This window comes from Macaca fascicularis, chromosome X (genome assembly GCF_037993035.2).
Source record: "Macaca fascicularis isolate 582-1 chromosome X, T2T-MFA8v1.1".
In the NCBI taxonomy this organism is placed as follows: Eukaryota; Metazoa; Chordata; class Mammalia; order Primates; family Cercopithecidae; genus Macaca; species Macaca fascicularis.
Genome location: NC_088395.1, coordinates 111,032,407 through 111,045,741, shown reverse-complemented (window position 1 = coordinate 111,045,741; position 13,335 = coordinate 111,032,407). Strand labels below are relative to the sequence as shown.

The 13,335-nt window shown below is 43.1% G+C and overlaps 1 protein-coding gene across 2 annotated transcripts in view; it reads right to left on the bottom strand.

Moving 5' to 3' along the window:
• IL1RAPL2 (interleukin 1 receptor accessory protein like 2) overlaps window positions 1-9,471 on the bottom strand; it is a 1,296,718-nt gene extending 1,287,247 nt beyond the window's left edge. For both annotated transcript variants that reach the window (XM_015443984.3, XM_074029484.1), the window contains exon 1: window positions 8,612-9,471. The gene's annotated coding sequence lies outside the window, so the exon portion shown is untranslated. The remainder of the gene's footprint in view (window positions 1-8,611) is intronic.
• Between the last annotated feature and the right edge of the window lie 3,864 nt (window positions 9,472-13,335).

The following is a 13,335-nucleotide window of genomic DNA, read 5'->3' as shown; positions in this document are numbered from 1 at the left end:
AATTAGTCTCCACTAAGTGTTAGCTATCATTATTTGTGCTTCCTTCAGAAGGATTCAAGTGTTAAATGTAAACATCGAAAATGTATATGGATAAACATATAAGATAAATCGGAACAAAGAATTGTAATACTTGATATGTAAAGGTTTATATTAGCTCAGAAATATAACTTTCCATCAGCTAACCACCCACAAATAATAAGGTGTTATTTGGACTCTTATTTTTTATATTATAAACCTATTGTATATATCCTATAAATATATACAGTTATTTAAGTATTTTACAAGCTAGCTCTGGTAACACTTGCAGTGACTCTAGAGGAATATGGATTGGGGAATGTGGGGAAAGGACCACGTAGTGTAATTTTCTGCTTTAACTAGACAAGGATAAAGCCTCATAAGATAGGGGCAGATGCCACATATCTTGGCATGAACTCACCTGCATGTAAAATACTTCGATAACTGTATACATTTTCGATGTTTATGTAAAATGCTCTACTGATTTTTCTTATTTCTTCCTTTATTATTAATAGAAAGTCCTGCTCCCAGGTTACTTTTATTATATTTTAGTTATTATATACTTTCCTTTTTTTACATTTAACACTTGAATCCTTCTGAAGTTCACATTTAACTTTGACTAGCTTATCTTATACATTATATAAGCATAATAACTGCCACTGTGCCTTAAGCAGAGTATTGAGTACCATAAGCATTTTAAATGCACTATAAAATATATGCTTGTATTATTTTCACTATAAATAAACAAAAGCATAGGCTGATTTTTTAAAGAAAATTCAAAGTCCTTCCACCTATAAATAACATTTTGGTGAAAAACTTTCTATACATTTCATATGCTTATATGCACACATAGATGTACAGAAATACATAAACAAGTGAAAAAATTGAATTATGCTGCTTTGTAAGCTATCTTTTCCATTAAATTGTATTTATGGATATATTTCCATATCAATAAATGTAGGTCTGCATTATTTTTAATGTGTCCAAGTAATTGATTAAAATGATACATCCCAACTGACCTAGTCAATACACTATTAGAGCCACTTATGTTGTTTTCAAAGCTTTGCCAGTATAAACTAAACATTAATGAACATCCTTGTGTATACAGGTTTTGGTACTTGCATTTATCTTCTTAGAATAAATACTTAGTGAAATTGCTAAATCATAGAAGGCATTTTACATTTTTATAGATTGCCCACCCAACCTTCGGAAATGGACCAATTTAAACAGTACATTGGATCATCCATATCCCCACAGGTTTGCCAACACCATGTTTTATGTTGGTTTTTGAAGCCTTCTTAATCTTATATGTGAAAACTATTAGTTTTTATTTGCAAAGTGAGTTTGGTATTCCTTTTTTGGTGAGTATTCTATTAATGAATTTTCCCCATTTTTCTATTAGATTCATTTTGTAATGAATATGTAGTAGTTATTTTATGTTAAGAATATCTACCCATTGTTATGTGTCACAGATATTTTTCCTAGTTTTTTAATTAACCTTGATTATGGTACTTTTTTTTTTTTTACCATAAAGACTTTTTTGAAGGTTAAATGTATCAGTCTTTTCCTTTAAGCCTTCAGTCTTCATAAAATAATTAGAAAAACCTTCTCCATCTCAAGACAGTAAACATATTATAAAATAAAATGTTAAATTGTAATCATATAGATTTTCAAATAATCTAAAATATCTTTAAGTGTCTTTATAGTTTTTTTTACATTTAAATATTTGAGTCAGCTGGAATTAACTTTGGTTTAAATAGTGAGTATAGATGTAGCTTTATTAAATTTCCCCTCAATGACCAGCTGTTGTCCTAATCACATTTACTGAAAAATCTATCTTTGCCCCCAAACCCATGGATTTGAAATCCTTGTCATTTCTTAAAATCCATAATATACTTAAGATTATTTCTTTGGACACTGTTCTGTTATAGTAATGTGTCTGATCCTACACAAGTACCATAGTATTTTAATCATTGTAATTTCCAATATAAGTTATATGTGATAGATCAAGTTCTTTATAATTTTTTCTTCTTCAGAATTTTATCTGGAATTTATTTTGGTGTTTGACGTGACATAATTATCTGTCTCCCAAACAGAGTCAAGGTGATTCCTGTAATGTTACTAATTTGTGTTCTGAGAAGGAATTAAAGTGGCAGCACTATGACACTGGGAATTCTGCATAAACCCATGAAAGCAGTCACCTTTATGAACACGTTTTTGGTGGAAACAAGTGTTAAGAACTATTGTTGTATAATAGTGCTACCCAATAGAACTTTCTGTTCTATAGCTGTACTTTCCAATATGGTATTCACTGACCTTATGTGGCTATCAAGTACTTGAAATTTGGCTAGGTGACTGAGAACTGAAATTTTTAGTCTCATTTAATTGTAATCAGTTTAAATTTATACAACTGCATATTTATTGAATAGAGCACTTCTAGAGCACAGCTGTTTTAAAAAGTCAGTGTCCTATTATACTGCTTCATGACATTATTGGCAAATAATAGATTTGGCAATTTCCTACTTAACCTGAAACTATCATTTACATAGTAAAATGCTAAGGTTGACACTGAGATCTCAAAGGCAGCTCAATTAAATAAATATGGAACAGATGCTTCCTATACCCTTGGCTCTCTGCAGAATAAAAGACAGCCTTCCAAAAGTTTAAAACTAAGTAGAGGAGATACAGTGATACAAAAATAACAATAATGGTTGCAGAACAAGGTAAAGATCATAAAAGAGGAATCAACAATATGCCAAGAGAGTTATGAAAAGGGAGAGATTACTGAGCACAGTGATTCACACCTGTAATCACAGCACTTTGGGAAGCCAAGGCAGGCAGGTGGCTTGAGCCCAGAGTTCAAGACCAGCGTGGGCAACATGACAAAACCATATCTCTACAAAAAAAAAAAAATACAAAAATTAGCTGGGCATGGTGGCATGCACCTATAGTCCCAGCTACCGGGTGCTGGGGGCTCAGGTGAGAGGATTGCTTGAGCCTGGGAGGTTAAGGCTGCAGTGAGCTGTGATCATACCACTGCACTCCAGCCTGGGTGGCAGAGTGAGGCCCTGTCTAAAACAAAAGAAAGAAAAAGAAAAGGGACAGATTATTTTAGCTATGAGGTATGAGAGATAAATTAGGGAGGGCTGCATTAAGCTGTTTCTTGAATATGGTTTGTTTTCAACAGGCAGAAGAGATGGAAATTGGGAGGAAAAATACTCCAGGGAAAAGAATGGCATAAGCAAGGGCACAAAAGATAGATAACAAAGGTTATAACTGGATAATAATGAGTGATCCAGTCTGGCTAATTATGCGAAACAGGAAGGTAGTGAGAAATATGGCTTACTAGGTAGACTGAGACTAAATATTAAAGAGCCTTAAACTTCTGGCCAAAGAATTTGGACTTGATTTTACAGCTAGTGAGGAGAGAATAAAATCCCTTTAGTCTAGTGCTATCTGAGCCAGGACCCCAGAGCAATACTAGCTTTGTGATGTCAATTAAACAAAGTTTCCCAACTTGGACAGACCATCTACCTCACAGATAATTATAAATATTAAGCAAGGTAAAGAAAGGGGAAGGGCATTCCCCAAAGTATAAAGCAAGCACAACATAAATGTTAAAAATTCGTAACATAATACAATGATCTAGATGATTCCTAGAGTGACACACACCCAAGTAAGCCAGAGCAAAATGACCTATTTGGGCATAGCAATAGACTGTTAACAAACAGAAGACTATAAAACACCATTCTAATAATTTTTAAAAGGTGTAATTTCAGCAGGCAAACTGATAGGAAACAACACACTATTTGGGTCCCTGGATGTTGAAAGGATGATATAGACTTTCTGGGTTAGGAAACATATATCCCAAATCTGTTGTTTGAGTTCCCACCAAATGGTTGGCCATGCTATGTACTCACCTGCAATGTTAGAGAACTTCTTGTATTAGTTTTTCTCGCACTGCTTATAAAGACATAACCAAGACTGGGTAATTTATAAAAGGGAGAGTTTTAATGGACTCACAGTTCCACATGGGTGGGGAGGCCTCACAATCATGGTAGAAGGCAAAGGAGAAGCAAAAGCATGTCTTACATGGCAGCAGGCAAGAGAGCTTGTGCAGGAGAATTCCCATTTATAAAACCATCACATCTTGTGAGATTTATTCACTACCACAAGAACAGTAGGGGGGAAATCAGCCCCATGATTCAATTATCTCCACCTGTCCCTGTCCTTGATATGTGGGGACTATTACAATTCAAGGTAAGATTTGGGTGGGGACACAGCCAAACCATATCACTTCCTAAGGTTACAATTCAACTTATTTATTGCATCAGGCAACTCAAATTGTTAGAAACTATTTTAGATTCAATAACAATCTGTATGACTTAACAAACACTCACTAAGTAACACTTTTGAATAAAGAACTGCATGAGCTACAGGAAGATTAATCCTAACATGTAGGATATACTGAATTAGAGAGCAGATCAAAGACAGCAAGAAAAGACTTTTGTAGCAGGCCAGATCAAGAATCTAGAAGACCTAACTGCAAGTGGTGGCAGTACAAATGCAAAGGACAAAACCTATTCTAGAGACAGAATTCAGGGCATTTAATAAAAGACAGGATGCATGAGGTAGTGATGGATGAGGCACGCAAGAGCAGTCACAGATGAATGAGATCAGAAGTGCTAGGGTTAGAGAATGAGGACCTCATTAAAAGCAAGAGACAAAAAACAAAGGTTTGCTTGGGGGAAAATGTTAAGCCAGTGTTTTAATACATTTTTATGCCAACACAACACCCAAATAGAGGAATAAAGCAAACCAGCTAAAAAACATTTTGAAACTCAAGAGAGAAGCCAAGGTATAGCTGTGAAATTAATGGGAAAAATAAAGCAAGAAGGCTACTAAATCTAGGCTCCTTGGCACAGAGAATATGTATTTAGATCATTTGACAAAAGATTTGGAACCATGTCTGTGGCTGGGGAAGCCCAAAAGAAACTGCCCCACAGTGGACTCACTCCAGTGCCTCTGATCTCATTAGGAGCTAGTTCAAAGTGAACCAACCCAAATAGCGGTAGCTTTGGCCAGATGGATCCATGTGTTACATCTTTGCATCAGGCCTTACATTAGACACATTTTTAAAATAGAGGTGGGGTGTCACTATGTTGCCAAGGCTGATCTCAAACTCCTGGGCTCAAGTGATCTTCCTGCCTCAGTCTCCCAAAGTGCTGGGATTGTTACAGATGTGAGCCACCATGCCAGGCCTGGACAGACACATTTTATTTTGGCAAATTCCTTGGCACTTGCAGCTCCAAGTCTAAAGATAATGAGAGGCTTATTTTCAAGTCCTAGCTCAGGATAATTAAAGCACATATTGCATATTCCACATTTATCTTCCTCTACCAAGTTGGCTCCAATCACAGCTTTCTGACCTAGGATCAAGGGACAGTTCTCAGAGATTAAAAGGTGTGAGTTTCTGACTACAGCTAGAAAACATCCCTGAAAAATTCCTGTTAGTCCACACCTTTAGGTTTGGCAATGATTTTTCTTTTATATATTATTAGTGAAGACCTCAAACTTGGGACTTTTTATCTCTTCCACTTGATTACAGTGCATTTTCACAAAGGAGGTTATGTTACTTCTCAAATGAAGAAGGCAGTGTGTACATTTGTCTTCCAACAGTCCCAGCTGTAATCATTACTGCTGCAGTTACAGGAAATTTCCAAATACAAAGGATAAATGTATGTTCCCCTTTGGTTTCACCATAGTGCTACAACCTGTCACAGAATCTACTCAGGCTGTCACATTGCACACAGTGATGATTTTATTTAAGGCACAGATGTGAACACAAAATTCTGTTTTACCAAAGTATACGATCATTTCAACCACATTTTAACTCATTTCACCTTCCCAATCTTTCCCCTTCTTCCCAAACAGCAAATGTTTGCACTGAGACACTTCAATAAACTATGGAAGCCAGTGTAAAGTGAAGTTTATTGTTTTAAACAATGCTGGAATAGTCACTTCATAATTCATCTTTTTTATATGGTGAGATTCTTTACAGCATGTCTTTTTAAAGCTAAAAAAAATTTCAATGGGCTTTGCAGCTGTGGAGACATGTTGCAGATGGCTATAAGGGGCTGTCCCCCAGGTTATCTCACCATCAGTTCACCCTAGTAAGCAGCATATGCGTGTATGGACTCTATTGCCAGTTATTGGCAAACAAGAATGTTCTACACCATTGAGGAACTATTTCTCAGGAAATGAATGGGTAAATCAAGATTCAGACTTGATTTTACCTGTAAATGCCACAGTCCAGGAGCACCCTGATATCCACCACCCCTGACCAGCGCCTTTAGCCTCTGCACAGAGAGGTCAAAGTGGTAGAAGCCCCGCAGAAACTAAAAATGGCCGATTGCTCAACCTGAGTTAAGATTGGCCAGATATCAGAGAGAGCAGCAGAGGCTATTTCACAAAGCCCGATTGAAATCCTCAACCCTACTGCTCTAAAGGTCTGGCCTTGACCTATAGGGCAGAAGCAGAAGCAGCCGCAGCTGTCTGTCACGAAGGCAGCTTTGGTGGCAACTTGTCTCTCCTTCAGATCAGCTGGGGTTAGAGTGGGCAAGTCAGGAGCCTTTGATGCCACAGCCCTTTATCCACATTTAAACGCTATTTAAATCAGCAGCTTCCACCGCAGTAGTTGCAGGCTGTCTACCCCAGGGCAGCCCTCAAATTGGAGAGCTAACTGTAAGCAGGTGGCTCAAAACTGGAGTCGCCACCTCGGGTCCAGCAGCTGCGCCGTGCGACTGTACTGGCCATAGAGCAGGGGTTGCTCCTCGGAGGAGAGGAGTGGAAAGGATGCAAGTGACGAAGATGGGCACTTCTGCTGAAGCCTAGGCTCAGGAATACTTAGGAATTTCACCCTCCCTAGGTCCCAGGGTAGTTGCCCAATTGCTATCTATGGGGAAGCCGGGAGCATGGAGAAGAACGCGTTCTGTGCGGCAAGAAGGGGGGGAAGCCTAAGTATCTGAGACCCTGCTGGCAAAGAGCCCAGTGGTACAACAGTGCATGGATACTAGTGCCCCCAAATCATCTGCTTCCACGGCAGGTAATTGTGAGCTGTCTAGCCCAGGGCGGCCCGCAAATTAGAGAGTTCACACCGTATGGGGCGGCTCAGAGATGGAGCCAAAACCTTGGGTCAGCCTCGGTGGGGTGGGAGATGAGGATGTCAGTGGGAAAATGGACCCCAGTCCCAGACACTTGCCCGGAAAACTTAACTCCTTCCTTTCCAGGGACTCTGTAACTGAGGTAGTCTTCCTGAACTGTAGGACGCCCGCTGAACTTGCAGGCTCAGAAACGTGTCCTTCCCTCCCTCCTTACTTCCTTGGGTCTGTTCCCAGCTGTGCCTCATGTTTAATAATCTACAGCTTGGTTCCCCTGGCCAGGAAAAGAAAGAAGGATTCCTTCTTGGAAATCTACACATTCGATTGAATGTAGTGGTGGTGGGCAGGTCCCACTTCCTCATTCGGGGACAAGATACTCCTAAATAGACCCCCCCTTAAAAAACACCCGTGGTAGGCTCTAGAGTAACTTTCAACTGAGAAATACTTTTCCAGCACTTCTGTGCAGTCACAACTTTTGTGGGTGGCAAGGGGAAAATCTTGAACACTTGTTTACTAATGTCTCTAAGTCCTTGGGTGGCACAGATGGCAAGGGGATGGCTGCAGGGACCAGGAGAAACCCCTGAAGCAGACATTTGTTATAATACACATTTCCCTTGCCAGGGTCTCCTTACCAAAGCATTTTTCTTAAACGTCTGATAGTGACAGATCAAGCTGTTTGCTCCAATCCCGAGCCCAGAGAGGCAAGGCGAGCCACTCGCGAGTGGCTATGCCTACTCTCCCACTCTAGGGTTCCTTCACAAGGAGTCTGAAGCGCAACTTGGCGCGGGCAGATGCTCACGCCTGAGCAGCAGTGGGGACCTGGGAAACCCACTCTAGGGGTATCGGGGATTCTTGCGGGAAGAGGAAAGGGGGCGTCTCAGGAACCACAGGGGAAGTACCTTCAGGCTCTCAGTGCCAGAGCACAGAGATGGCCCCAGATACCCAGCGATCTCCCCTGTCTAGTGCTTGGTGGGAATCCCCAGGAGCGGCAGCGTATTGCTGGGCAACCCCTCACTATTCCACCCAGGAGCCGCCTTGAACCTCTTCCCAGCTCCGGTTGCTCTACCAGCTGCGGGCAGAAATGTGGGCAGTCAGAAGCGCCCAGTTGGAAATTGCCTTTCAGGCTGCAGAGCCCGCGCGCCAGCCGCAGAGAGCATGAAGATCCCGCCGCGGAAACGCAACGCACTGGCTCGCGGGCACCTGAGGGACGGCGCACGCTCCTCCCAGGCCGAAGAGCCCCTGGCCTTCGGAGCTCTATTCCCTAAACTTTCTGGGAAGGCTAAAGGAAGAGAAAGCCAACTGGCAAATTTCCAGGCGCGGAGACCAGAGCTGCAGGAGAGATAAAGCCTCCATTGGCTGCGGCCTGCCCTGAGAGCGCAGCGCGTTCTCCCCTGGCCCTTGCCAGTCAACTCTCCAGCTCTGCGAGCGGGCATTACCTGAGTCTTGCAAAACAGCCAGCAAAACGTCCAGCAGGTCTCAGATGCGTAGTTCCATGTCCAGGGCGAGATGGCGAGCCAGGTTCCGGAGAGCGCGGGCTGGGACTTCCCGGGCAGTCCGAGTGGCTGGAGGGGGCGAGAGGAAGATCGCGTCTCCCCAAACAGCGTCCAGTACAGCCCCGACTGTTTTCTCCACTACCTGTCTTAGCCAAAGAGGATGCTAGGAAACTTCCCCCCGGCCAGGGAAGATTTCTAGAGTTCAGCAGAGCTTCTGTGGACTTTGGGGAAAGCTGGAAAGGGAGAGTTAAGGAGGGTTTCTAAATCACTCAGCTCCGCAATTAGAATGGCAGATGTCGCCTCTCTCTGTCTCTTAGTGACTAGACTCTCCTAAGTCGCCTGCCTCCCAGACTCTTCCTTTTGCGCGACTTCGCTTCGGAGCAGCCTTGCTCCAGCAACACCTTGCCTCGGCCAAGCGGTGCACGCCGGGACGCGGGCGCCTCAGCCTGTGGCCCTCGCGCCACTTGCGAGGTAGGCACACTCCAGAAGGAGCGAAACACCAGCTGCCCTGTCGCCCTAAGGGAGGCGCAGGAGGCAGGTGCAGACTCTGCCTGTCCACCTCCCTCCCTCCTGTTCACTTCCCCAGTCTTTCCCGGGAACCCTACAGTCAGTGAGCAAAAGCCTGTAAGTCTCCCTTAGTTCCGAAGAGGGAGGGGCGCCTGGAAATGAGCTCCAGGCTCGCCTCACATCCTGCCACCGCTCCTGCCGCCTCCAAAATATGCCTGGAGTGCGGGTGGGAGGGTAGTGGGAGTCACCGAGAGCTGCGTTTTTGTCGCTAACAGTTTGGTGCCTCCTGGCTGACTGATTGCACAGGGGAGGAGGTGGGAATTAGAGAGAAGCGCTCTGGCGCGTCACGAAAAGAGCTGCTTCTGCTCCTCCTCCTCTTCCACACCCCTTTAGATTTGGGAGCGCGGGGAGGGGAGACAGATTGAGAAAGGCTGCCAACCCCAAGTCCCCCATCCCCTGGTTAAAAAAAAAAAAAAAGCGCTCTCTCTTACCTTTCTCGGGAGAAGGAAAGCGTGTCCCGGCAGCGCCGTCTAGCGTCCTTACTAGAGTAGGCCGGCGAACAGGATTGGGGTGAGCGCTCAAATGAGTGCAGGTGTGGAAAGTCACTAAAAGTTTTTAGCTCTCCCGGTCTGCAGTTCTAGCCGCAGAACAGGTATCTAGTTCAGTCAAGAGTTCACCTGCTTGGTTCCCCGGAGACTGGAACTTGCTTTTAAAGTCGCAAACCACCTAGTTTTTCTTATAATTCGAGCTTTCCAGGACCGGAGAGAACTCTTCTTTTCCACCCCTGCCACCTATAAAATCCTTAAGTCTGAGGGTTCTCCAGCTCCGCCAATCATGGGGCAGGCAGTTAATGTACTGGGACGCAGGGATGGGCTTGCAGCTAGAACCCTGGCCTCTATCATTCTGCATGCTCCAGGGGCTCACCAACCATGCATCTGACCACCTGCTCTCCAACGTCATGCAACCCAGGAACCCCTCTCTTTAAGCGAGACGGGGGAGAGGGACTACGACCCAGGACTAGCAGTGTTCCTAGATCGCAGCATTGAAGAGTTCCATTGCCACGCCAGGTATCTTCTCGGAGTGTTTCCCTGGGCTCTCGGGCGCCGCACTGATTAACACACTTTACAGGACTGCTCATTTAACGGGTCAGCTGAGCGCTGTTCTCCAGCATTTGCTGCTGCGCTGACCTCCTATTAATTTGTCTTTCTCCGAGCTTTCTCTAGCTGTTCTCCCGAGGCTGCTCCATCGCTCTGCATTAGCCACAGGGAGCGAGCGAGAGACGGATACAGGGCCCAGGTGGGAGAATTCAGCGTTTGGTACGTGGCACGCAGCGCTGACTCGCGCCTTTCTACTCCACTTCTTTGGCCGCTTGGCCTCGGTCCACCATCCACTCAACTGTTAAGGCCAGAGCCTGTGCATGATTAAGGTTATTCTCCCTCTCTCGCCTCTCTTGCCAAGTTTATGCACTCCTCCCCTGTGGACCATCTCTTTCGACAAATCCAGCAAAATCCCACCCCCATCCTGGAAAATTTCCTCTTCAATCGGGTTACGTTGGGGATCTAGAGAGGTCGGGTGTGAAAGGAGAGGACCTTCGGCCTTCCTGGTTTTCGTTGTTTATATACATGGGAGGGGGAAAATGGCCTGTATTTTTGAAACAGAAGATGTCCTGCTTCTGTTTTCTTTTCTTTTCTTTTCTTTTCTTTTTTTTAACAGTTCGTTTTCAGATGAAAGCCCATTCTTTTGAAGGGATATAGCCAGCGAATTTTCCCTTTCTCCTTGCCTACGGAGCTCATGCAAATACAAACTTCCCTATGCTTGCCGGCTGGCCCTGTGCAACCTTCACTACCACTTCCAGCCAACCCCCTCCGCACCTACCTTACTGTTAGTGGTCCTCAATGCCAACTGCCAGGTGCTTCCAACCAGTTAGGTGCAGGTATGGCAGGCAGCAACACAGGGTGGCCCCTTGGTGGAAGGATACAACCTGGTCAAGTCTTTCCTTTCTGGTTGGATCCCTGGCACCTCCAGTCTGCCCTTTAGCATGGCACTAGCCCCCGGGCCCTGGGCTTTAGCTGACCAGCAGGGCTGTCCATGGATGAAGCCATTTGATCAAGCCACGGGACCCTTCACTTGTATTGGGGTGTTAAGGAGCCAGCAGTCAGGGTGAGGGGAGCTCATTTAGGATCCTAGCCAATAAGATCCCTAGGCAAATCATCAAGTAGACAATACATTTAAAATAAAAAGCAAACCTCTTCCTGTCCTGTTGGTTTCTCCTTTCATCATCTTTCTGTATCTAGGGTCTCACTCTGTCACCCAGACTAGAGTGCAGTGGCACATACAACCAATTTGACCCAACTTCACTCTAATACCCAGTGCCTTTATGTATCAAGTTCTGCACCTTCCACCCTACCAAAACTTACTGCCTTGTGTACCTATCCTTTTCTCAGTACTCTCTCTGCTGAGGATGGTTGGTGCTCCAGTCTGATTAATGCCTAACTAGTATGACTAACCTTACTTTCCTGGGTTACATCACCCTTCAGCAGAAATTTTAAGAAGACTCCCCAGAATTGAAAACAAGGCGCCATGGTAGATCAGTAGATTTTTTTCTGAATGGGAGAGGGGCTCTTGGTATTCATCAAAGAGGGCTGCTTGTTTGGCCAATCATACCAGTCTGTTTTACAGTTTTAAAAGTGATCTTAAAGGAGTTCAGGAAAGTAAGAATAAAGAATCCAAAAAGGAATAAGATGCCAAGAAAATGAGGAAGGAACCAATGAACTTTTAGAAAAGACTGGGTGAGACCTCATGGTCTAGCACCTTGTTTCTTGAAGTGTTTTCCATGGACCAGGAGCACTTGTGACCTTGTTAGAAATGCAGTCTCAGGCCCCACCCCCAGACCTACTGTTCCAGAATCTGCACTTTAACAAGATCCCTAGGTAACTTTGTATGCACATTAACATTTGAGAAGGCTTTTCAAGAAAATCTTTCAATCCTGCCTGGCCCAGGAAAGGAAAAAAGCAGTGAGTGTAATTATCCCAGTTGCTAATCATGAAATCTTGTCATATGATAAGCACCTAAGAACAAGGCCAAGGTCGTATCTGTTTAGGGCAATTAGACCAAATCTATTTCATGACGAAGGCTGATCAAATTATGGTTAGTGCCCCTACCTTTGGCAAAAATACCCTAGGTTACATGAAAGAATTACTGCTGCTGAAGAAATACATCAATTCCCATGGCCCACTAGAGTAGAGTTAGTATATCATCTTCCTAATAATATTAAGAACAGAACTTTACATAGTTTGCCAAATCTTGGGCACTTGGTATATTCTCATGATTAATGGTGAGAAGAGCTGATAACCATTTAGTAAGGCCAAACTTTTTTAAATGTTATCAATTGGGATAAATAGCTTTGAGGAAAAAAAAAGTTCCACAAGTGGGGAACAATTTTATAAGCAAAACTCAAAATCCATAAACCAAAAAGAAAAAGATTGATACTTTTTACTATGTACAAATTTCTGCAAAGAAAAAACACCATACACAAAAGGCAAACTATAAATTGGGAGAAAAACTGAAATTCCTTAAACAAAGGGAAAATTTTATAAATATATAAAGGGCTCTTACAAATCAATTGGGGGAAAAAAATCAGCCCAAAAGAAAAATAGGCAAATGACATGAATAGATACTACACATTTAAACAATGCAAGTGGGCAAACATAAATTGAGAAGTAACTGCAACCTAGACCATAATGGCAAATAATAAATGTTTGATAGTATACAATGTAGGAAAGCATGTGAAGAAATAGACACTCTCATTCAGTTATCTAGAATGTCAACTAGTGCAACTACACTGGAGAGCAAAGTGACAACATCTATTGAAATTCTAGATATATACATACTCATATATACAAAGTATTTCTGGATGAATACTCAAGAAACTGGCAATAATGGTTGTTGGAAGGGGAGGTGATTGGCAATGTGGGGGTGAGAGGCCAATTTGTGTTTCATTATGTATTATGTGGGACATTAGATTATCATTTTAGTTCTTCACACCATCACTATTAAAAAATTGTACATGTACACTCTTTAACTTGAGACTTTGAGTACCTCCCACTCCACTAGAGTTGAACCAAGAAATATTAGCAGACTTGATGTTAGCAGCTTGGCCT